A 25,842-nucleotide genomic window follows, 5' to 3' on the forward strand; every position below is an offset into this window, starting at 1 on the left:
GGTAGAGCCAGGATGTAATGTAATGGCAGGAAGAAGGTGTGTCTTGCTCTTTGCTGGTTCCTGCTTGCTGTTTGCAGCAGCCATGAATGCAGCCCAGCCATACCCGCCTGCCTTGGAGCCAACTAAGTGTGGACTGAAACCTCCAAAAACTGTAACAAATAAATCTTTCCTTTCCTAACTTGGGCTTCAGGTATTTTGTCTCAGTAGCGAGTAAAAAGTAACTAAGACAGGTAATAACTACATGAAAAGCCAATGCCAAAGGACTGATACTGAGCCAAACAGATACCAGCATCCCACTCCGAATTAATTAAGAAGATAGGATCTTGTGAGGAACACAAACGAAGAACCTCTTACACAGAGAAGAAAAGTCTAAAGAACAGACTTTTCCTAGAGAGCCTTGATACTAGTGATATACTTATCTATTATAAAAATTTGTAAGGATCAGCACAGGAAACAAAATAAAAACTTTTCAAGATAAAAATGACAAGAAGCAAAATGTAATCTCAGACCTCTAGGCCACTGAGAACAAGTCTAGGAAACAATGAGATACAGGGAAATGGAGGACACCCAATTGAAAGTTCTGAAATGACAGCAACCAAATAAAGGGAAAAAATCCATGAGGATATAGAGGAAATCAGATCAGAAATAATCTCTCAGGGAAAAAAAGATATGCCAACAGTCATAAAGGAAATGCTCGGCAAATCTAGAAAGATCTCTTGAAAATAACAAAGGATCAAGAAATAACAATTCAACAGTTACAAAACAATGCAAAGAAAACTAATATAAGACTAACTGGTGTTAACAAAAAATAAGAGTTAATACAAATAACATGAAAAAAATTTTCAGAAATAAAAGTAGAAAATTTCTCAAGCATGGGAAAAGAATCTGACATACAGATAAGTGTGGCATATAGATTTTCAGTTAGCCACAACCAAAATAAATCTGTAACCAGACATATAATAATCAAGATCCCAGAAATTCAGCACAAAACAGAATATTAAAAGCTGTTAGAGAAAAGAAACAGATCACCTATAAAGGAAAGTCCATCAGAATCACAGCACACTTTTCAACACACTCTCAAATCAACATGAGCTTGGAGGGAAATATTTCAAGCCCTGCAAAACAAAACATACAACCCAGATTGATGTACTCTCTGAAATTATCTTTCAAAATTAATGGAGAAATAAGATACTTCCATGGCAAAGAACAATTGAAGAAATCCATGTCCACCAAGCCAATGCTAAAAAGGGTAGTGGAAAATATTCTAGACAGAGATAAAAATGAACACCATTCCAAGGAAAACAACAGAAAGAAACCACTAATCAGGGCAAGCAGTTAAACAGAGGGGAAAACCAGGGAACTCACAGCAGGAAAATAACATGATGAAGACAAACCAATATATATCAGTAATAACCATCAATGTAAATGTCTCAGTTCACCAATCAAAGAAACAACAGAATGGATCAAACACTACATACAAGAAACATATTTAACTCAAAAAAATAAACTAAACCAAAGCATGGAAAATAATATCCCATGCAACAGAAACCCATAAAAAAGCAGGGTTAGCAATTCTTTTCTCATACAATGTGAACTTCAAAACAAAAATGATCCAAAGATCTAAAGAAGGTCACTACATAATTATTAGGAAAAAATTTCAAGAGGAGGTAACAATCATAAATATGTATGCACCAAATATGGGGGCACCCAACTATGTAAGATAAATATTAATAGACATGAAAATCAAATGAGCAATAACACAGTTGTAATGGGGGACATTAATACCTCAAGGTCACAAATAGATCAACCAGACAAAAAATCAGCATACAAATATCAGAATTGTGCCAAATTTATGAACAAATGTACTTAGTATATGTTTACAGAGGGTTCCAAACAACACCATGAGAACACACCTTCTCAGCTACACACGGGATGTTCTCTAAAATGGACCATATATTAACCCATAAAATATGTTTAAGGAAATTCAAAAGAAATGTAATTATTCCATGTATATTTTCTAGCCATAGTGCAATAAAATTGAAACTTAAAAAGAAATTTAAAAATTCCATAAACAAATGGAAATTAAATAACATTCTCTTAAACAACCGATGGGCCACAGATGAAATTAAAGAAAGTAAAATAGCCTCTACAATGAAACAAAAATGGAGATATAATATATCGAAACCTGTGAAAGCAGTTCAAAGAGGGACATTTATAGTGATGAATTCTCAATCAGGGAAACAGGATAAGCACAAATAAACAACCTAACATTATACCTCATGCTTCTAGAAAAAAACAAGTCAAGTCCAAAACACATAGTATTCCTGTACACAATGAACTCAATGAAAGAGAAATTAGGGAAACCACACCCCTCAAAATAGCATACAAAATAATGAAATACTTAGGAATCAATCTAACAAAGTAAGAGATCTACACACTGAAAATTACAGAACTCCGAAAAAGAAGATAAAAGGTGTCCAAAAATGGAAAGACAACCCTTGCTCATAGATAAAAAACCAACACAGTGAAAATGTCCATACTACCAAAATTGTTATAAAGGTTTAATGAAATCTCAATCAAAATACCATTATCATAACTCACAGATGTAGAGAAAACATTCCTAAAGTTCATAGGAGACAGAAGAGACATAGAATAGCAAAGGCATTCCCAGACAACAAAGGCAAGGCAAGAGGCATCACAATTCCAGACTTGAAATTATACTACAAAAGGACTGTGATATAAATTAGCATAATTTTGACAAAAAAAAACAGACCTGAGGACCACTGGAACAGATTAGAAGATGCAGACACAACTACAAAGCAAACAGTCACCTTATTTTTGACAAAGGGGCCAAATATGCTCATTAGAAGAAAGACAGCTTCAAAACCAGACACGGTGGATCGTGCCTGTAATCCCAGCACTTGAGAGGCTGAGGCAGGAGGACTGCTGTGAGTTCAAGGCCAGCCTGATCTACGTACTGAAACACTGTCTCAAAAAGACAAAAAGAAAAAAAGAAAGATAGCTTCTTAAATAAATGGTGTGGAAAAAACTGGCTCTCTGCATGCAAAAGATGAAAATTAGACCCATTTATCACCATCCATTACACTAACATCAACATAGATCAAAGATCTAAATATCAAAAACAGAAAAACTAAATTGACTGGAAGAGAAAGTAGGTAGAAACTTTGAAGAAATAAGTGTAAGTAGGGAGCTCATGGAAAAAATACAGACTGCATGGGAAATACTTCAAAGAATCAACAACTGCAATCTCATCTTATTAAAAATTTTTTGCACAGCAAATGAAATCAACAAAGAGAAAGGACAACTGACAGAATGGGGGAAATTTCAGCCATTTTTCTCTCAAGGACTTATATATAGACCATACAAAGAATTGAAAAATTCTCAAAGACCCAGTCCAAAAATGAGCCTCTGAGATGAGTACACACTTCTCAGATGAAAAAAATATGAAAATCAAATAAATATATGAAAGACTGAACAACATCACTAGTCATTTGAGAGACACAAATTAAAACAGCACTGAGATTTCATCTCACTCCAGAAAGAATGGCAATAGGAAATGAACCAATACGAAAGCTGACAAGTCTGTGAGGAAGAAGGAACCCATCTACACTAGAGGTGGGAGTATAGACTGTACAATCACTATGGAAATCATGGCAGAAATTCTTCAAAAAACTAAGATTAGAAGTCCCATTCAATCCAGCTATTCCCTTTCTGGGTATTTGCCAGGAGAATGAAAAACATACTATAGCAATGTATGTGCACCCATGTTTATAGCAGCACAATTTGTAATATATAAATCTTGGAAACAACCTAAATGCCCATTAACTAAGGAATGGATAAAAAAAGATTATACACTGGAGTAGTACTCAGCCATAAAGAAGGATAAACTTAAAACTTTTTGTTGGTACCAGGAATTGAACTCAGGATCTTCTGCTTACCAGGAAGGTGCTTATGCCATTGAGTTATACTCCAGGCCCAAAATAGATTATTTTATAGGTAAATGGATGCAACTTGAGATCATACTCATAAGTGAAATAAATCAGACTCACTTGTGTAAACATTGCATTGTCTCCTATGAGAGAAACTGAAAGAGTAAAAAAAGTATAAAATGTACAATAAATATTGTGAAGTGGGAAGAAATTGTTCAAAAGGAAAATGGAACTAGGATGGGAGAAAGAAAAAGACAGTAGAGAAAAGGTAAAAACTGAAGTCAGCTGTTCTCTTAATATCTCTTAGTTCATGAAAAAAAGAAGTGCGTGTTACTATCAGTTGGAGAAATTTTTTTGTCTATGACTTGTGCACTGAGGAACTGCTTCAAAGATAACATGTAATATATTAACTGTTATTCTACTAACTTCCTATAAATTTTTGTTTTACCTTTTTTCTATAAAACAAAATAAAGCAAATCATACCTCAAGTTCCCAATCCCAGACAGGTAATCCTACTAATAATTCCATAATTATTAGTAATGGAATTAATAATTCCAAAATTAATAGTATGGAATTAATAATTCCATAACCTTCATAATTCCAAGGATAATTTCCTCTCTTTCTAAACCCCTAGATTTTTTTTTTCCTTTGCTTGCTTTTTAAGCTCCGGTCCTTCACTGATTATTTAATTCAATCCATGAATAAGTAAAACTTTATAACTCTTACTTGGGAACTGAAAAACTGCTACCCATCCCAGGTTTTCTCTATGTGGTTTTATCCATTCACACACTCATGCAACAACTGTCTCTCAGTGACAGCTCTGGGGGAGGCACTGCTACTGGGTACTGGTGCTGTAGTGATTAATGGACTGAGTGGATCAAAGGCCTTCACAGAAAGTACAGGTCAGTAGGAGATTCAAGTAAGTCCAGGTATTAACATAGAGGTTGTAAATATGTGCGAAGGGGAGGGTTAGGTGCGACTGTGTTACAAAGTAGGTCATCGGACCCTGGATCAGAAGACAAGTGCAGAGAGATTTGAAGGATGAAGACGAGCTGAGAGATAAAGCCCTGAGTAGAAGTGGGGAGAGGAAAGAGTACAAGCTGTTTTGCTAAATTTTTGTGTAAGAGACATCCACACCCTACATTAACAGTCTCAGACACAATATGCTGGTTTCCAAAAGTTGGAATGATGTGCACACTGTATCACACGCGAGTTTTATGGTTCCTTGGAAATCTCTGATAGTGTTCTAAATAATCCTTTTGGAACTAACAGAAATTTCAAGTAGATATGAGAGATATGAGAAATTTCAAGCAGGATGTGTTTAAGAGCTTCTTTATCCTCTGGGGAAGAAACTCTTTTCAAGGACTGCTGCAGAAATCCTCCTTGTTCAATGACAACCTCCATGGTTACAAGGATGGGGAAGGCATATATGAAGAAAATATTGTTCTGCTCCTCAGTAAATGTTTGAACTCAGCTGGACACCAAAAGCCCAAGGACAAAGATAAATTTTGTGATGTGGGGTTTTCCCATAAAGCTCACAACTAAGTAGGTTTTCTTCAGCTCAAATCACAGTCTGCTACCATGGTCAGTATTTGAAGTATGTAATTTAGCAAAGAAGCTTTGTAGAGCTGGAAAACCTTCTGTCTCTTGTGCAGAAGAATCTGAATGTTATAAAGCAAGCTGCATCAGTCTCCTAAGAATCAATGCTTCTGTCCAACTCCGATTCAATTCAGCTACCACAAAAACCACACTATTGATATAGTACTCCAGCTCCTTGCCACACTGTTTAAATTTTAAGTTAAAAAAGGCATAATAATATTGCAAAGAATTACTATCACGCCTTTCTAAATGTGTATATTTACATGCACTCAGCTACATCCTGAAGGGGAAAATTCTATCACTCCTATACATTATAGAAAAATGTGTTTCAAAACTATATTTTTATTTAATGTAAGTTAGTAATTTCCGAAAATGTAATATAACTGTTATCATCAGGAATAGGCAACTTTTGTAAATTCTGTAGCAATAAAAAATATAACTTTTCCCTTAAAATCAGGAATGAGGATATCTTTGAATATTACACAGAAGTTTCTAACTGACGAAAAACTGTTTATCCAAAGAAACGATGATCAGGCCACTGATACAGCTCAGTGGCACAGTGTCTGCCTGGCAAAGCGTGAGGTCAAGTTCAATCCCTAGTATCAAAAACATAAATAAACCTTGATCGTTTATGTAAAAAATTCTAATATATCTATAGAATTAAGGGAGGAAGAGAAAGAAGAGGAAAAGACAGAGAAGGAGAGAGAGGGGAGTAAGGAAGAGATAGAGAAAGAAAGGGAAGGAGGAATGTAGGGGAAGGGAGAGAGCAAGGAACGAAGGAAGGAGGGAGGGAGAGAAGGAAGGAAGGGAAGAAGACAGATGCAATGTAAAACCTACACCAGCTCAAGGAAGGGAAGGAGAGAGAAAAGAAAGTGAATGTATCAAGATCAATATTCAGGAAGAAATAGCATTTTATAAAGTATTAACTAATCATTAGAAATGATACTTTTCAAAACTTTTAAAAGGTAGAGAGAGCTAGTGTTTGTGGATCCCAAGACTCAGTATTGTTAAGATGTTAATTCTCCCCAAATTGATATATAAGGTCAACACAATCATGACCCCCGGAAGTGTCCTGGTAGAATTTGAGAAGCCAATTATGTAATTTATGTAGAAAGTAAAGATACCTAGAATAGCCACAAATGTTAAAGAGCAGTTAGAGGACTTTGACTATCATACTTTAAGGCTTAATACAAAGCCAAAACAATCAAGTCAGTGTGATGTGAGCATCCAGATAAACAAGCAGGTAGAACAGAATAGAGTCCAGTCACCAACACGCATGAGTGATCCACTGATATTTTTACAAGCATGGAAAGGCAATTCAATGTACAAAGCATAGACTTTTCAACAAATGGTACTGAAAGAATTAGAAACCCATGTTTAAAAAATGAACTTAAATCATATCTCATACCTCATTAAACAATGAACTTAAATGTAAAATCTAAATCTATAAAATTTATATTAGAAAATCTTTGGGTTATGAGAAGACAATTTTGAGACAAAATCGTAAGAAAAATGTACCTAGAAAAAAGACCAATTAATTGTACTTCTTTGAATCTAAGGCTCTCTTCAAAAGAGACTCCTAAGAGAACAAAAAACAGCCATAGACAGAAAGAAAATATTTACAAATCACTCATCCATAAAGGACCTGTCTTCAGAATATACAAAGAAATCTCAAAACTCAATAAAAATGGCAATAAATGGTTAAAGATTAGAACATACACAAGAAAAGATAGATGGCAAATAAACCACAGTCATTAGGGAAATGCAAATTAAAACCTCAATGAAATAAGTGGTACAGATGTCTTAGAATGACTGAAATTGGACAGACTGACCACATCAAGTTTTAGCAAATATGTGGAAAAATAGTAACTTTGAAAAGACTGCTGATAGGAATGTAAATCATGCAACCATTCTGAAAAGCATTTTGGCAATTCCTTAAAATTTAAACACATTTCTACCATGTGATCCAGTCATTCTATTTCTGGGTATCTATCGCCCCCAAAAAGAAATTCTATAACCACACAAAAACATTTATGCATGCAGTTTCATTTACATTTACTGTGATTTTTTTGTAAGTCCAAAGATGACAAGTAATCCAAATTTCTAGAAAAAATAAAATGGTTAAACAAATTAACATAGATATATATAAAGTATACTGCTAAGGAATTTTTAAATGAACTATTGATATATACCTTGGTGTGTATTAATTCAAAATAATTATGCTGATTAAAATAAGCCAGACAGAAAGGGTACAATTATGATTGCATTTGCATAAAATTCTAAAATGTTCAAACCATTTTATAGTGACAAAATTTAGCAGTTATCTCTCAATAGTGATGTGGGGAAGATTATACAATTAGGTTTTGAGAATGACACATATGTTCCTTAAGAGGATTATAATCACACCATATCACTCATTTGTGTATACATATTCTAAGACATCAAGCTATATCCTTAAAATATGTGCAATTTACTATAAATTATACAGCAAACAGCTGTGACAACATACAGAGGGCCTCAGCAGCCCACAGGAGCAGCAATCACTGTATGTGTTCTATATTACCTATCTAGAACTTCTCCATTTTATAACTGACACTTTTCGTTGAATTATGTCTTTATTAAATTAATTAGTTTTTAATCATTCAAATATTTCTGAAGATTTCAATCTGAATATGCTGGCTGAATTCAACCCAGAGAAGAGTATTATTTGAAAAGGTCTCCAAATTATTTTTATTTAAATAAAAAGATGTTCTAGTTACCTACACACTGCACAACTTTCCTAATATGTTATATAATGTCTATTACACTAATTGCAGTGACTTGCCCTTGAATTAAAACAAAATTTTTGAGGTTACAAGTGCATCCAATCCAACCTTTTACAATGCAAAATGAACTGAATCTGGGATCAGCTGAATAGTCAAAGAGAACAGAAAGCAACACCCCGTATAAACCTCTCACATTGTTTTCAATATAATCAATTTATACTTAGTGTAGACTAGTTGAGAGAAAAAGAAAACAGTATGACCTCATGTTCATGACACAATAAGCACCCATCCTGGACGGACTCTGACTCTGCTTAAACTGTCTATACTTACTGTTTCCACATTACTGTCTGGGACACAGAGATAAAGCTCGTGAAATTAGGAAAGCTTAGTTTGGAAAAGGATGGGAAAATTCTTTGAGTAGGATATGTGAACAATCATTACATACTGTAGTTCTAATACTAAGTATTTAGGAATATACAATTAGCTATTAATACAATGCTCTAGAAAATTGACTTTTATTAATCAAAGGACAATTTTTACAGAAAAAATTCCACCCCATGCCTCTGTCTTTCAAGGTGTCAGATGTTGGCTATTTTCAATGTAAGTTTCTCTACTGTAGGAACTTGCAGTTCTTAGGGGCAGATGCTATCAAGAATTCTTAAAGATGAAGACCCCTTACTAAATGTGATGCCAATGGATTGACAAACTCATAAAATAAAATTTTTTTAAATGTAAGGAGTAGAAAAAGAAGTTTTACATTTTGAAAATACCTGGAAACAATTTCGTTTTTCCACTTTCGTGTTGCCATAACAACAAAAGGATTTATCTACCAGGGAATACATAGATGAAAAACACCAGCAGACATCATTTATTCAAAGCTTTGTGGAGCCTGAGCCCATGAATATGTCGACAGCAGTGGATACTTCTTGCCAACGATTCTACTTCAAAAAGTCCCTAAAAGTTTCAAAGTTAGGGTCAGGATTTGGAAACTGAAACATGTTCTGGTCACATTCATTTCTCATGCATTTCCTACTACCTCAGATGAGGAGACTGGGGGAAAAAACAGCTGGAAAACAAGATGCTTATTTTGATCAAATGTTTTCAAGGTAAGAGTTATTGTTCGAGGAAGGAAAGAACAATCAACCCTCTGCAACTTCATATTAAATTTTAACGTAAAGAAATTCACAGGAATATATAAAAACAGATCACAGAAATCAAATTTCTCATAATTTTTAAATTTAAATCAAATATAAGAGTAGACAAATGCATAAATATTTAATGGGCTCACAATTTAAAAGCTGTCCTAAAGCAAGTCAAGGTGGATTCAATTTCACTGCATAACAAGCCCTACAAAATAGACTCAGTAGTAGAAAAGAATATTTCTCCTTCTTGGGGAAGAAGTCTTTGGCAACTCTTTTAACTCCATCCTACTGTAAAGGAGAATTCAAGGAAAGGAGTTTACATTTGAATATCTAGATATAATGTTTTTCAATGTACCAGTGAAAATTTTTGATAAATACTTGACTAGTTTTGTAAAGAATACATTTTAATTGCCCCATTCTGAAGGAAAAATTTTATTTTTCCCAAGGAACTCAGGAAATCAGCAGTTGCATTTCTATCTTCAGAGTCTTTGTTCTATTTTCTATTCACATCTATACAGAATATGAGCTTGTGAGTCACATTTACTCCTTAATAGAGCAATAAATTTTCTTTTTAACTACAGATCAAGGCCTTTTCACAAGCCTACTGCAAAACAAGTCCTCCTACATAGAGAAATCACAAAGCAGAAAGCTGACAGGCTCGGCTCCAATGTTCCTGAGCAGAGAACTTTTTAGACAGCATTAAATAACTATGCAAAGTTCATATCCTACCTATTTAATAGAGTAACACCGTGAAAATTCGTAAAAATAGCAAAAAGTGAGAACTGGCTGCAACACCTACGTCAAGAATTTCAGGGCAACTAAATGAATGCAGATAATCTTCAAAAATGAAAGCATACTTTGATAAGATTCTACCTCGTGTGTTGTCTGGGAGAGCCTCTTTTCTCAAAGTGCTCTGTATTTTACTTCATGTCCCAGTTTATTATAAAAGCAGATTGCATGGAAATGCAGTATAGTAGTAAGAGGGAACTCACTGGTCCAGGGTGAGACCCGTGAAATAGCGCATGTGTTCTATGAGGCTCATAGCCTAGGAAGGGCCCTCAGCACCACTTCTGAGAGAAACACTGCCAAGAACAATATTATAATATGCTGCACATAGATTGTTAAATGCCTTTATAAAACAATCAGCTGGTAAAGAAATGTTCTTCTTCATAGAAAAGTTTGCAGCAATAATGCAGAAGAAATAAGTGAATTGGCAAGCCACTCCTCTTTGTAAATGCCAATGAATAAAGCACCTGGGTTATAATAGTTTCTAAGACAAGTTACAAGTTGATGGTGAACTTTATAACAAAAGTCTGGTTCACACTGATTGAACCCACCAATCAATGTTTAAATACCACTAACAGTGAAACAACCAGTTGTTCTATAGTTTACTTCCTGTGAATTACTTGTTACCAAAATAGTTGAATCTAAATATCCTTCATCCTCTGGATCAAATTTCCAGTCTTTAAGAAACACACAACTAAAGTTAACATAAATGACACTGTGAGGATGAAACCAGTCAACTTCTGAAATAAAAAATAAAACGCTACAGGAAAAATGTTCCTGTTACTTTAATAAGTAAATGGGATGAAAAAGTGGGGCAGCAGGTTATAAGAAATCAAAAGAAACTTTAGAATTTCAGAAAGATAGCAACCAAATGGTGCGGATCCTATTTGCATCCTAATTCAAACAAAACAGCTGTAAAAAAGGCATTTAGGAGGCAAAAGTGGACATTTTTTAAAAGAATAATTAATCAGATAATATACTGCAACCTTTGTTAAGATGCAGTGGTACTTTTAAGTTCTTCTCTATTATAAATATACTAAGATATTTATGAGTAAAATAATGCAATGTCATGGATGTCTTCTAAATGTCACAAAAAAACAAAAATACTGGGATAGTACAGACAAAATAAGACTGGAAAAAGTCAATAACTTTTGAAACTGACTAGTAGTTACAGGAAGGCATATTTTACTATTCCACTGCTGTTTATATTTAAATATTCAAAATAAAAACATTAAGATGCCCCCTCTCCTCACTCTATGGACATAGGGAGGGGCAGGTCATCAGCCTCACCCCCACTTTGCTCCATGGACCCAGGGGCCAGTGGAATCATCTGTCACCCTCTTTTTTCACCCAAAAGACCACAGCAGCCCACAGAAAACAAGCAATCCCTTCCACCACCTGCAGAACCTTGGCGGGCTGGTAAGAGCCTCAGCAATCCCCCACCCACACAAAGGACCTCAGTGGGCTTGTGACAGTGTGGTGAGTTTCCCCCTCAAATAGAGGACCTCAGTGGGTAAACAGGAGCAGCAATGGACTCCTCCAGAGCTGTAGGGCCTTGGCAAGGCTGGCAAGACTGTGGGTGAGTCCTTCCTCCATACAGAGAACATCAGGTGGGTTGAAAAGAGTGCTGACAAGGCCTCCTTCAACCAGGAGGTAATCAAAAGGACCTAAAAGACACCCAGTGACATGATACATTCCCAGCTGAGGTGCACACTATTGCCAGGTAGATCTGGCAGCATCGGACAGCCTGAAGCTACAGCAACAACAGAAACTAAGATTTAATTTATATCAATGCTGCTAGGCTAGTCAGCTTAGGAAGAATATAAGGCCTATCCAATAGGCCCTGCAGGAGGAATTCAGGTGACTGGCCTCTCTCTTTATTGTGGAGCCCAGCAAATGGACAAACATTAACCACACAGTAGGTCCCTAAGATATACATGACAGACAATTGAAACTAGCAGGTTTGAAAAGAAAAAAAATATTAACCCAAGAGGTGAAAATGACAAAATGAAAAAGCAAAATATAATCTCAAACATCTAGTTCATCAGGAACAAGTACAGGAGACATCAAAATAGAAGACATTAAAAGTCATACATCTGAAATTTCTGAAAAGAAAGCAAGTAAAATAAAGAAACAAATCCATGAGGCTATAGAGAAAACCAGATTAGAAATAATCTCTCACATAAAGACAGAAATGACAACCTTAATAAAGGAGTTGCTCAGCATAGCTAGAGAAGACACAGATTTTTAAAAAAGTACAGGGGCACAGGAAGACAATAGAAACCTTGAATGAACAATAGAGAAAAGAAGTAGAATGCATGAAACAAATTCAAAGAGATATCCAGGAGACAAAAATTCTATTGAAAGCTGGCAAAACCATTTAAATGATAATAAGGATAGAATTTTGGACCCTGAGGACAGGATCATAACTAGTGGTCATGAGAGGAAAGAAATTTTAAAAATAACAAGGCAGCATGAAATGAGAATTCAAAAGCTTCAAGACAATGCAAAGAGAAACAATATAAGATTAATAGGCATCAATGAAGATGCAGCAGTCAATGCCAATCACATCAATAAACTATTCACAGAAGTAACAGCAGAAAATTTCCCAAACATGGGGAAAGAATTACTGATATACACATCAGTAAGGCTATAGAGTGCCAAACAATCATAATCAAAATAAATCTATACTCAGACCTACAATAATTAAGATCCCAGAAATTCAGCATAAAAGCTGTTACAGAAAAGATACAATTCGCCTAGCAAGGAAAGCCTATTAGAATCACAACAGATGTCTCAGCACAAACCCTCAAGTCAAGATGAGCTTGGAGTGAAGTGTTTCAAGCACTGAAAGAAAACAACTTTCAACCCAAGTTGATGTACCCTGCTAAATTTTCTTTGAAAACTAATGGAGAAATTCGATAGTTCCATAACAAAGAATAGCTTAAGAAATTCATGTACACCAAACCAACCCTAGAAAGACTATTGAAAGACATACTAGAGAGATAAAAAAGACTACAATTTCCAGACCAACAATAGAAAGAAACCTCCAGACAGGACAAATAATTAAACAAGGTGGGAGAGCAGGAAACCAACAGCAGGAAAACAACATGACTAAGTTGAACCAGAACCTATCCGTTGTATCCATCAATGTAAATGGCCTCAGTTCACTAATTTAAAAAAATACATAAAATAGATCAGGAAACAGGATCCAAGGGACTGGGGATTTAGCTCAGTGGCACAAGAACTAGCCTGTCAAGCACAAGGTTATGAGTTCGATCCCCTGTACCAAAAAAAAAAAAAAAAAAAGAAAGAAAGAAAGAAAGAAAGAAAGAAAGAAAAGAAACAGATCCAACAATATGCTGTATACAGGAAACACATCTGACTCAAAAGGAAACTCGTAGACTAAAAATCAAAGGATGGAAAACAACATTCCATATGACAAGACCCCAGAAAAAGCAGGGGCAGCTATTCTGTTTGCAGATGATGTAAACTTCAAAACGAAAATGATCAAAAGAGACAAACAAGGTCACTAAATACTTGTTAGGGGAAAATATCAAGAGGAAGAGCTAATAATCATAATAAATATTTAGGCACAAAATATAGGATCAAATATTAACAGACATGAAAACCCAAACACAGTTGTAGTAGGGGACTTTAATACTCCATTGTCACAAAGAAATAGATCAACTAGACAAAAAGTCAGCAAAGAAATATCAGAACTGAATTAAACCTATGAACAAATGAACTTAGTAGATATTTACAGTGTTCCACCCAACCACATCATAATACACATTCTTCTCAGTGCACATAGGACATTCTCTAAAATAGACTATGTATTAGCCCATCCAACATTTTAAGTAAATGCAAAGAGATTGAAATTATCCCATGCATATAATCTAACCATAGTGCATTGAAATTGGAAATTAATGGCAAAATAAACTATAAAACCTACATAAACACATGGAAATTAATAACAACCTCTTGAGCAACTAATGGATTAGAGGTAAAATTAAAAAAGAAAGTAAGAGCTGGAGATTTAGCTCGGCAGTATAAATGCCTTCCTGACAACCATTAAGTTGTGAGTTCAATACCTGGTACTAAAAAATTAATTAAATAATACCTGAAATTCAATGAAAATGCAGACACAACATACCGAAACCTGTGGGACACAATGAAAGCTGTCCCAAGAAAGAACTATATAACAATGAATTCTCACATCAGGAAAACAAAATGAGCAAAAACAAACAACCTAATGTTACACCTCAAGCTTCTAGAAAAAGAAAGGCAAATCAAGCCAAAAGCTCAGAGAAGAGAGGAAATTATAACGATCAGAGCAGAAATTAATGCAATTGAAACTAAGAAAACAATACAAAAAATTGATGAATCAAAGAGCTGGTTGTTTGAGAGAATAAACAAAATTGATGAACCTCTAGCCAACTTCATCAAGAAAAAGAAAAGAAAAAACTCAAATTCATGCAATAAGGAATGAAAAGAGGGAATTTACTACAGATTATGAATACCTACTTTGAAAATTTTTCCTCACATAAGGTGGAAAACACAGAGGAAATGGACAGATTTGTAGAAACATATGAGTCACCAAAGCTGAATCAAGCAGATATAACAATTTTGAATAATCCAAGATCAGCTACTGACCTTGAAAATTGATTAAAAACTTAGCAAAAAAGAAAAGCCCAGGTCCTGATAGATTCATGGTTGAATTCTACAAGAAATTTAGAGAAGACTTAATGCCAATACTCCTCAAACTTTTCAATGAAATTTAAAGGGAAGTAATTCTTCATGAATCATTCCTGGAGCAAGTATTACTCTGATACCAAAACAAGAGAAAGAACCAACCAAAAAGGAGAACGATACATGAGTCTCCCTAATGAACATTAATGCAAAATTTCTCAATAAAATATTGACAAATATTATGCAGCAAATCATCAAGAAGATTATACATCAGGACCAAGTGAGATTTATCCCAGGCATCCCATGGGATGGTTTGACATATGCAAATCAATAAATGTAATACTCCATATCAACAGAACCAAAGACAAAAGTCATATGATCATCTTAATACACACAGAAAAAGCTTTAGATAAAGTCCAACACTTGTTCATGAAGACCCTACAAAAACTTGGAATAGATAATATCTACCTAAATCTGATAAAGACCATCTATCACAAACCAAAAGCCAATAGTATATTAAATGGACAAAAACTGAAACTTTTCACTATAAAATCAGAAACAAGACAAGGATGTCCACTATCACCACTCCTACTCAATATAGTTCTGGAATCACTAGCCAGAGCAATTAGACAAGAGAGACAAATAAAAGTAATAAAGATAGGAAAAGAAGTTATCACTATTTGTAGATGACATAATACTCTACATAGAAGATCCCAAAAACTCTATCAAAAGACTACTAGAGTTAATAAGCAACTTTAGCAGTGTACCTGGATACAAAGTAAGTATTCAAAAACCAACAGCATTCCTGTACACAAACAACAAACTCGCTGATACAGAAATTATGGAAATGACACCTTTTACAATAGCATCCAAAGCAATAAAATACTTAGGAATCAATCTAACAAAGGATGTGAAAGACCCATCTGCTAAAAACTCTAGTTTTATAAAAAAGGAGATTGAAGAGGATATTAAAAAATGGAAAGATATCCCTTGCTCTTGGTTGGAAAGAATCAACATTGTAAAAGCTGTCATAATCCCAAAACTGTTTTACAGACCTAATGCAATTCTGATCTAAATGCCAGTAACATAACTTACTCCTTTGGAAACAAAAGAATTTTTGCAATAACAAAGGCAATCCTGGGCAGCAAAGGCAAAGCAGGAGGCATCACAATCCTTGACTTGAAATTATACTACAAAGCTACAGTGATAAATCAGCATGGCACTGGCAAAAAAAAAAAACTGAGGAACAATGGAACAGAATAGAAGATGCAGATACAACTACAAAGACAAGTGGCCACCTTATCTTTGACAAAGGGGCTAAACAAGCTCACTGGAAGAAAGATAGCTTATTTAGTGAATAGTGCTGGGAAAAAATGGTTTTCCACATAGCGAAGACTGAAACTAGATCCATAATTATCACCATGCACTAAACTAAAGTCAAAATGGATCAAAGATCTAAATATTAAAATAGAAACGCTGAAATATATGGGAAGATAAGGTGGGGAGAAATCTTGAAGACATAGGGATAGGCCAAGAGTTCATGAACAAAACGCAAACTTCACAGGAAGTACTTCAAATAATCAACTGAGATCTCTTCTTATTAAAAAGGTTTTTTTCCCTCCAAAAGAAATTACCAACAGAGTAAAGAGAAAAACCCAAAAACTGGGAAAGAATTTTAGCCAATTGTCCCTCAGACAAAGGACTTAGAGAACATATAGAGAACTCAAAAACATCAGGTTCCCCAAATTCAAAGACCCAATCCAAAAATGGGCATCTGAAATGAACACACATTTCTCAGATGAAGATATATAAATGGCAAATAAATACACGAAGACATGTTCAACATCTCTGGTCATTTGAGAAATATAGATTAACACTGAGATTCCATCTAACTACATAAAGAATGGTTGCCATCAAGAAATCAACCAATACCAAATGTTGATGGGGCTGTGGTGAAAAAAGGAACACTTCTCCAGTGTTGGTGGGAGTGTAGACGTGTGCAGCCACTGGGGAAACCAGTGTGTAGATTCCTCAAAAAACTAGGATTGTAAGTCTCATTTAATCCAGCTATTTCTCTTCTGGGAATTTTACCATAAAAATTGAAAATGTCATGTCACAGTGATATATATGCCCCCATGTTTATAACAACACAATCTGTGATAGCTAAATCTTGTAAACAACCCAATTGTCCACCAACCATGGGATGGATAAAAAAGAAATGGTATTTTTATACAATGGAATATTACTCAGGTACAAAAAATAATCTTGAGGCTTTTATAGGTAAATGGAGACAACTTGAGACCATACTCATAAGTGAAATAAGTCAAACTCACATTTATAAATATCATATTGTCTCCTTAGTGTTAAAAATAATAAAAACTAAAAATCTGAAAGAGTAACAAGATCCAAAATATACAATAGATATTGTAATAATGAAAGGGAAAGGAAGTGCTCAAAGGGACAGAACTACGGGGATAGAGAAAAGGAAAAAAGAAAGAAATGAAAAGATTATATATACGTATGTTGGTAAACATGTATAAATGTATGTAGGTAGACGTATGCTAGATAGATAACTAATCTCTCTTAGTTCATCCAAAAGAACTGTTTGTGCTATTACCGTTTGATCACTTTTGTGTCTAGATTTTGTAACCTAAATGACTAGTTCTGAGATAACAATGTGCAATGTATTAACTACTGTTAATCCCTACTTTTTTCACTTTGAAATTTTATATCATTTCTCTCCTTTTTTTCTGTTTTACTTTTTAAAATAAAAAAAGTTAACAAAATAAAAATAAAAGATTTAGAAGAGACAATTGCTGTGGCAATTTCTTTCCTTAGTTTAGTCCCTACTAAAATAATCCATGGACAAGTGGAAAGTTTCACAGAGACAGTAAACAAAAAGATAAGCAGAAAGAGGCAAAACCGCATCTGTGGGAAAGTCACCTCCCTGAAGGAGAAGACTTGGACCTTCCCATGACAACTTCCAATCTTTTAAAGGAAAAATAGTCTCAGGTCAGTCTTTTGGCTAATCAAATGTTCTCATTCATCATTCTTGGGGGAAACAATGAATGAAATAGCACCAAGTACATTTTGAATTTGAGAAGATATTGTAAAATTGCCCTGCCAGAAATATATACTTATCTCCAGGGCTTTATGACAAAGTTTATATGGCAGAGTTACATGCCCAAGTTTAATGTTCATTCTCAGAGTACTTTTCCTTTTCTATTCATGGATATAAATACCAACCACCTCCATGGAAATGCATGGATTCTGGAGAAAGTAAAGGGCAAGTGTACTGGGTGTGCGTTGGATAGATAAGAATATGTGACCTTCAGGTTGGCATGAAGACAATTTTATAATGCTTTAAAAGTAAATTAGGCTGGGTGTGGTGGTACATGCCTGTAATCCCAGTATTTGGGAGGTTGATGCAGGAGGATCACTATGAGTTCAAGACCAGCCTGGGTTACACAGTTAGTTCCAGATCAGCCTGAACTGCAGTGTGAGATCCTGTGTCAAAAATAAAAGTAGATTATATCTCCTGTAATATGCCATATTACATAATTTTGGAAATCTTTAATGTGCTGATGTTGTACTATAGTAATTAGTACAGTCTCCTGGTGGGAATCAGTCTTCAAAATCACTTGGCAGCAGGACTTCTTTGAAAAAAATAACTAGTCCCAATGCCAGTGAAAGAGAAAGAGCAGGTAAGGGGGCAGAAAATGAGATCTGAGAAAACAGACAGTGCCTAAAAGACAAAACAAATTCCTTTCTCTAGAAATCAGCCTGAGGACATCACAAGTGAGCTTTTAAGGTCCTGATCTAGAAGTGTTTTCAAATTACACTCCCTGTTGTGTACTTGTTGCACTGTCTGAGTATTCATTGAGTTTGTCAGTATTATAACTAATCTTTGTCATTTTCAGAGAACACTCCAGGAAGGGGTGGTGCTCGTACTCAAGTAAAGAAGTAAAAGAAAAATCACTAGTCAGGAACAGAATAGAGTGATCTGAATCATAGTGGGCAGAGGCCCAAGTACAAAGCAAAGCAGAAAGAAAATTCCAAAGCCAAAGGCTTGATACCAGGACAGGGGTAGTTAGAACAGGAAATCATCTGGACTCTGAAAGAACCTGCTGATGACTGTATTTGCTGCTGGAAGCCAAAGTGGAAGGACGGAGACTTTGCAATGCAGCAAACCTCACAAGCCAGTGTGATTTGTACTGGCTATAATTACAAAATGAAAAATTAATTTTAGCTTGTGTTTTTTTAAAAAAATTAAAAGTAGTGCATTCAACTGCAAAGAAAAATATGCAGCAACTGAAGGTCTGACCGAAGAAACTTTTCAAGCTTTAAAAACTATGAGTGAAGGTGTGAGCATGAGTGAATGGATGATAATGCGGAATTGCATCACCCTTCAATACATCCACATCTCAGCACAAAGGAAGTTGACAATAATTTTTTCAGCATGAATCAAGTCTCATTTACTGATGCCACCTACTCTGAATATGATGATTCAATTCAAATTGGAGGACTACAGTGTCCATCCATCAGTGAAATCAGGTTTCAGAACATCTGAACATAGGATAAAAAAAAGAATTAGGAAAAAATAAGAATTGAACTCTCCCACACACTAAAGTGCATTATGGTTTATATCTAGATGCTCTCCTTTAAGCCTCATGGAATCATAGGCAGGATCTTTGGAAGGTGATTGGATAATGGGGAGATAAGTGACTGGGTGTTAGGAGGTGAGGCCTGAAAACAGGAGATTAGGATCAACCTGGAAGTGCTGTATCCCTTGCTGCTCCTCCCTTGACTCTCCCTGACTCCTGTCTGCCAAGCTAAGTGTAGCATTTCTCTATCATGTCCCTCTGTCATTTGCTCCTGCCTTGGAGCCAGCCTACCATGGGCAAAAATATAAGCCAAAATAAACCTCCCCTTCCTTACGCTGTGGGTGTTGGGTGTCTTAACTCAGAAACAAAAGTAGTGACTAAGACAAGAAACAAAGTAAGCAATCCCTGGGCCAGATACCAACCAGAGTGACCTCCCCTCAGATTTGACTCCATCTTCACTACTGAGACTATATCTTGGGTCTCCTCAGGCTTCCAGGATTCATCTTCCTCTGCACCAGAAGCCTCCTCCTCGTCTCCAAGATGTCAGTTGAGAGTCATTCACCTGGTAGAGCCTAAACCTGCATGCTGGCTGACTTTCCTCCTAGCACATGATGCTCCAGCCACCTGTGCACCTCCTCTAGCTAGGAGAAAAATGTAGTTCTACCTCTAGTTCATTCTAATATCTTCATCTCTTATAAGGACATACACAGCCAAGGAAAAATTATTCTTTAATCTATCATTTCTAGTTACTCCCAACTGTACTTTCCCCCCAGCCAATTATTTCTACCAAATCACTACAGTCCTTTGTGACTATAAACTAATTTCAGAAAATTACAAACATATAAATCCATGTGAATCATCAGTTGAATAATTTGCCAAATATTTACTGTCCAGTATTTATTTGGTGTGTCTAATAGTTTTTCCTCAAATATATCAAATTTAGAAATTTTTATTCACCAGTAAATTTAATAATTTTATGTTTTATTTACCAATCTGATACATAGTTCAGTATGAGCCAGGGATAAATGCTGTTACATAGATTAGTTAACCCAATAGGCTAATATATATTGACTGCCTATTGTGTATGTAAGTAATAGGCATTATATATGAAAGAAACCGAAAAGTATACTTCCTTAAACTTTAAAACATTAAAATAGAGTTAAGTAGATAAGACTTAAACATAAATAATCATAATACATCAACCAGTGCCATATGAGTGGTTCAGACAGCAAGCTTTTTAGTTTACAAGAGGACAAAAGATACAACTAATACATAGTAAATGTGCAATCAATAATTGATCCAACCAAATTGAGCACTTAATATTGACAATAAAGACAGGGGAAGAGACATGAAAATTTGATAATCTGGAAGTGTGCAGGAAAATGCTGAAAGATTACATGCTACAATTGATATGCATTCTATAGAATTTTGTATAATTTGAGCCTGCCAAAAAATATCACTGATTAATAAAGTTTTTGTCTACTGATTGGAGTTTTTTTATTTCAAAGGCATTTTTTAAAAGGCAAGGCGTGGCACATTTTCAAAGTTCACAATGAAAACTTGAGAATGCACATTTTAGGAGAAATATGATATGGGTGGTACTATAGAAATGAACAACAGGTGACAGGAATCTTATTCTTTTACTGTGATCTCAATTTATAAATCAAGGTTAACATGCCTAAAATATTCCTAACAGTTAAGCACATTAGCATGATTTTCAAGGCAGGATCTCAGTAGTAAAATATTCATATTAAAGTGGCAAGCACATAAATTGAATCAAAACTTTTACATCAAAGCAGGAGACTCATAAATTAAGATTCTAGATATTAACACCAATATCGCAAGCTGAATAAAGCCTTAAAATTTCAATTTGTAGTCTGGAAAGAAAGGAAAATCTCTTCCAGAATAAGTTAGGGCAGCTTCTGGGAGAGGAATAGTAAGAACAGTTTTGGTTAGGGTTTTCAAGGAAGACAGTATAATATAGGACACAAAATTTATTGAATTATGTTATAATAGTCACCCAAAGACTCAAACACAAAAAGTGCAGGAAATCTGTCCACACACTAAAGACCCCAAAGAATCTAGCTGAGGGCCCAGATTCCATGGCAATCTTCTACATGAGTCCAGCTGAAGATCTAGAGCCCATAACAATGCCCCCATGAGTGCCACTGGAGGGCTAGAGTCCATGACAGTGTCTCATGCAAGTCTGTTTCATGGATCTATACTGGGAAGAAGCCAGAAAGTCTGTGGGATTAAGCGTCTGTGCCAGCAAGTTGAGGGTTCTGCACTGAAGTCAGGAAGTGACGGTAAGGACCAGAGCTCCCCTGAGAAGTACCACAGCCATCCTCAATGACAAGGAGATCCTGAGCTCCTCCGATGATAACAGCTGAGTTCATATCAGGAAGCCAGTGTGACAAGCTTCTCCTGGAGATTGAACAGCATACATCTTCCCCTCTAGAGCCAGATAGTGATGCTCAAGTAAGGACAGGAGCTCCCCAAAAGTGAACTCCAGCCATTCTCAGCAACAACAAGGTCCTAAGCTCCTCTGACAATGAGAGTAGCCAAGTTCACATCAAGAAAGAGCTGGGCAAGCTCCTCCAGGAGAGCCAATGGCAACAAGAGAATCAATACCACTGCTTCTTCCTTTCCAGTTCTCCTCTTTATGTTGTTGGCAACAATCCTCAGATAGGCCCTCCACACCCAGAACCATGCTAATTCAATTCATCTGGGTGTTACAAGTTGGCCACCAGCTGTCAATCCACTACAAATATAATAAACACATTAACACATATTAAACCACCTGGACAAAGAATAGCACAAGGGCTGGGCAGCAGGGAACAGAGAGAGGCACTCAGTAAAGCAGGGCACATGCTGATGTCTCCAGTCTCAACTGAATGAGGGGTCCTGACCACTTGAGAAGAAATTAATAGAGCAGGATGATACTGTTCATTAAGATCCTCACTCAGTTCCTGCTGCATATAGCCCCGAAGGAACTTCCAATTATTACAAGGCTTCCCCTGGAGCTACTTCTTTGGCTCAGTACCAAGGGTTGCTGATCTTCTTGGTGAACAGATTTTCTTTGAAATAATAACTTGACACACAGTTCCTAGAGTTTCATTCTAAATTGGTTATCCTTAGTCTGGTCCTTTGGGACGTAATCATGGTATAACTGATAATCTAGTTAAGTAAGACATCAATACAAATTGGTCTGTGTGTTCCCATAATAAGAGAGTAATTTAATAATAATAATAATCACAATAAATATTTATGGAGTTTCTCCTACATGCCAGACATTGCTCTAAGAATGTCTATCTATCTCTGGCAATGAGAAAACAGTTATAAATGGGTTCATTTAAGCACAGCACCTGGAACATAGCAGGTGCAAAATAACTATTCATTTAGTACTCAGCAAACCTGGAAAGACTGTAACCCTTTCCTTCCTAGAAAGTTTCACAGGAAGAAAAAGGGCGTGTCCCTTGCCCCTGCGGCTTTAATTACAACAGGTTACATGACACACATATGCCCACTTTTCATCACAACACCTCTGGTGTGGCTCTTTTTTTTTTTGTTTTAATTTTATTTAAAAGGAAAAAGAGAGGGGCTGGAGATTTAGCTCAGCAGCATAAGCACCTGCCTTGCAAGCAGGCGGTCGTGAGTTCGATCCCCAGTACCGATAAAAATGAAAAAGACCCAAAAAAAATAAATAAATAAATAAATAAATAAATAAAAGGAAAAAGAGAAAAAACAAAACAAAACAAAGCAGTGTAAGGGTACAAGTAATACAGAACTACAAAAAAAAAAAAAACAGTAAGAAATCACCAGTTCTTATCTACCAATTTTAAAACATAAATTAGAAAAGATCAATTCTTGAACTCTTTACATCATAGAGTAGGATATTCAATGCTTGATGTATGACAAATATGTGTAGAATCCAATAGGACTAAAAAAAATTTAAAAAGTAACAAAGTTCATTGCATAAAAAGAAATTCCTACTAGCCAAATATGAGTTTAGAATCGAAAGTCAGTTTCTAAGAAATAAAAGATAATCAGAATTTAAAACACCCTCTGACCAGAAAATTCGTGCTAAAAATGATGAAAATCTTTAGATCTATCTTTCTTCAGTTATTATTCAGAGATGAAAGGAAGAGACAAGGAGATGGCTATACATATTACACATGTTTTTTAATGTAACAGACATTATTGAATGTCAGCTATACACTTGACACTTTGTAGGACACTAGTATCTACTGATCCATCAGACCTTGTAATCCAAGGGAAGAAACACATGGCAGTGTGGACTGTGTGGCCCATGCTTCTGCCAGGAAGCTACAGAGCCCTATATCTGGACCAGAATGCACGTAGAGCACTGTATAAGTAAATATTTTAGGTGATTCTTCAGGGCAAGAATGATGTATGAAATACTTTCTCAGGCAAAATCAAAGTCAATATTGAAAATCTTTCATTGATAACCACTGGCAGTAGAGAAAAATCCACCTTCAGGCCCACATATGCACCCAGAAGATTGTGTTAAAGTAACTCACTGTATCAAAGTAGCACAATATAAATACTTTCAAGTACTATTCACTTTACAGAAATGTACTTGGTAATATTATAATGCTTTTCCATCTGTGAAAGATATCTTCTTATGAAAACTTAGACAAAGCTTAAAATAACTTGATGGTTTAGGAGTAAAAAGATCAAATATATCTTTTTCAAAAGCAATCTGAAAGACTTTCTTGGAGTAAAGAAGTTTCATCAACTTGTTTTTCTAAATATATTTTATTAAAATATCTTTAACATTTTTAAATGTAAATATCCTTCATGCCAGAATATGGCATGAATAAAATACTATAAATGCAGTTCTGCATGCTTATTAATCATGAGTGCTAAGAACTTTCCATAACAATGCCACAGTAAATACTATTCCCTTCCCAAGGAATAAAGAGCTGAAAAATAGTGCATCTCATTATGTGTGTTCTCCCATCAAACTCTAGAGATTCAATAAGCTTACCTGAAATAATGCACTCATTTTCCATTTTTATTTCACTAGACTTTCACCCAGGTATACTAATGATGTTGATACAATGAGAACCATTTAAAGAAGCTACTGAGGTTCATGTTTCTGCCCAAATAATAAATACCAGTCATGCTACTGGTTGAATACTTGTGTCCCTCCCTACAGGATTCATAATTCCTAATTCCCAAGGATATACTATTAAAAGGTGGGACCTTTGGAGGTGATTAGGTAGTGAAGGCAGAGCCTCACAAATGGAATTGTTGGTCCTTGTAGATGAGGTCTAAAGAAGTCTCTTGCCCCATCTGTCATATGGGAACATAGAAAACAGACGACCATGGCCCTGAATCAAGGCCAGCAGCCTCCTGATGCTGTTGGTTTCAGGCAGGAGCCTAAAGAGATCTCTTTCTACGGTCTGTTGGCCATTTCAGAACTTGGGCAGTTAAATGGTCAATTTATTAGAAAGAAACAACTTGAAGCAAACACACACTCCACCCCTATGAGCAGCTGTGAGCATGGCAGGCTATGGCGGCCCAGGATGGGAGCCACTGGTGTTTACTGGGACCCATGTCATGCTGGGACCTGGAGCAACAGGAAACCAAGCAACTCCTCTTCCCCCCTGCCCCCCCCGCCTGTTTTGTTTTGTTGGACTTCAATATACATGAAAGTATGGACAGCTATTTTGAAGAGAAACGAGAGATTGCGACAGCCATTAATGGCTTCCCTATTGTCTGATTCTGAAGACCTAAAACGCCTTCCTCATTCAGTTCAGATCAGTTTTATACTATGTTGTTTTGTATGAATTCTCTGTATGTAAAGACATGGACAACTATTTAGAAGAAAACAAAAGACAATATGATAGATAGTGAAGATTTCAGGTTGTCTAGCCTTTTATATCTCTTACATTGCTTTCTTATGTCCTATTTTGTTCTGTTTTGCTGTGTTTAATTTTACTCCCTTTAAAATAAAAAGAAAAATAAAAAAGAAAACAGATGACCGTCCATGAAAGAAGCAGGCCCTCATAAAACATGGAGTCTGCCTGAACCATGATTTTTCACTTCCTATCCTGTAGGACTGTATAAATACATTTCTGTTATTTATAAACTTTACAATCTGCATCATAAGTCATTCACCCACATCAACACTGATGGGTTCTGCATCTTCAGATCAAAACACTGGAAGAAAATTGTATCTGTATTGAGCATCTCCTATGTTTTTGTCATTATTCCTAAATCATGAAGAATAGCAATCATTTACATAACAATTGCATTGCATTAGGTATTTAAATCA

General features: G+C 35.6%; 1 non-coding gene across 1 annotated transcript; it reads left to right on the forward strand.

Annotated features, from left to right (window-relative positions):
• Nucleotides 1-24,889: 24,889 nt before the first annotated feature.
• Nucleotides 24,890-25,026, forward strand: LOC111757105 (small nucleolar RNA SNORA2/SNORA34 family). Its single transcript, XR_002791488.1, has one exon. It is a non-coding gene; the product is annotated as a small nucleolar RNA SNORA2/SNORA34 family (small nucleolar RNA).
• The last annotated feature ends 816 nt before the right edge of the window (nt 25,027-25,842 follow it).

Source organism: Cavia porcellus, unplaced genomic scaffold (genome assembly GCF_034190915.1).
Source record: "Cavia porcellus strain 051 isolate PalLab524CR breed Dunkin Hartley unplaced genomic scaffold, mCavPor4.1 scaffold_1, whole genome shotgun sequence".
NCBI lineage: Eukaryota > Metazoa > Chordata > Mammalia > Rodentia > Caviidae > Cavia > Cavia porcellus.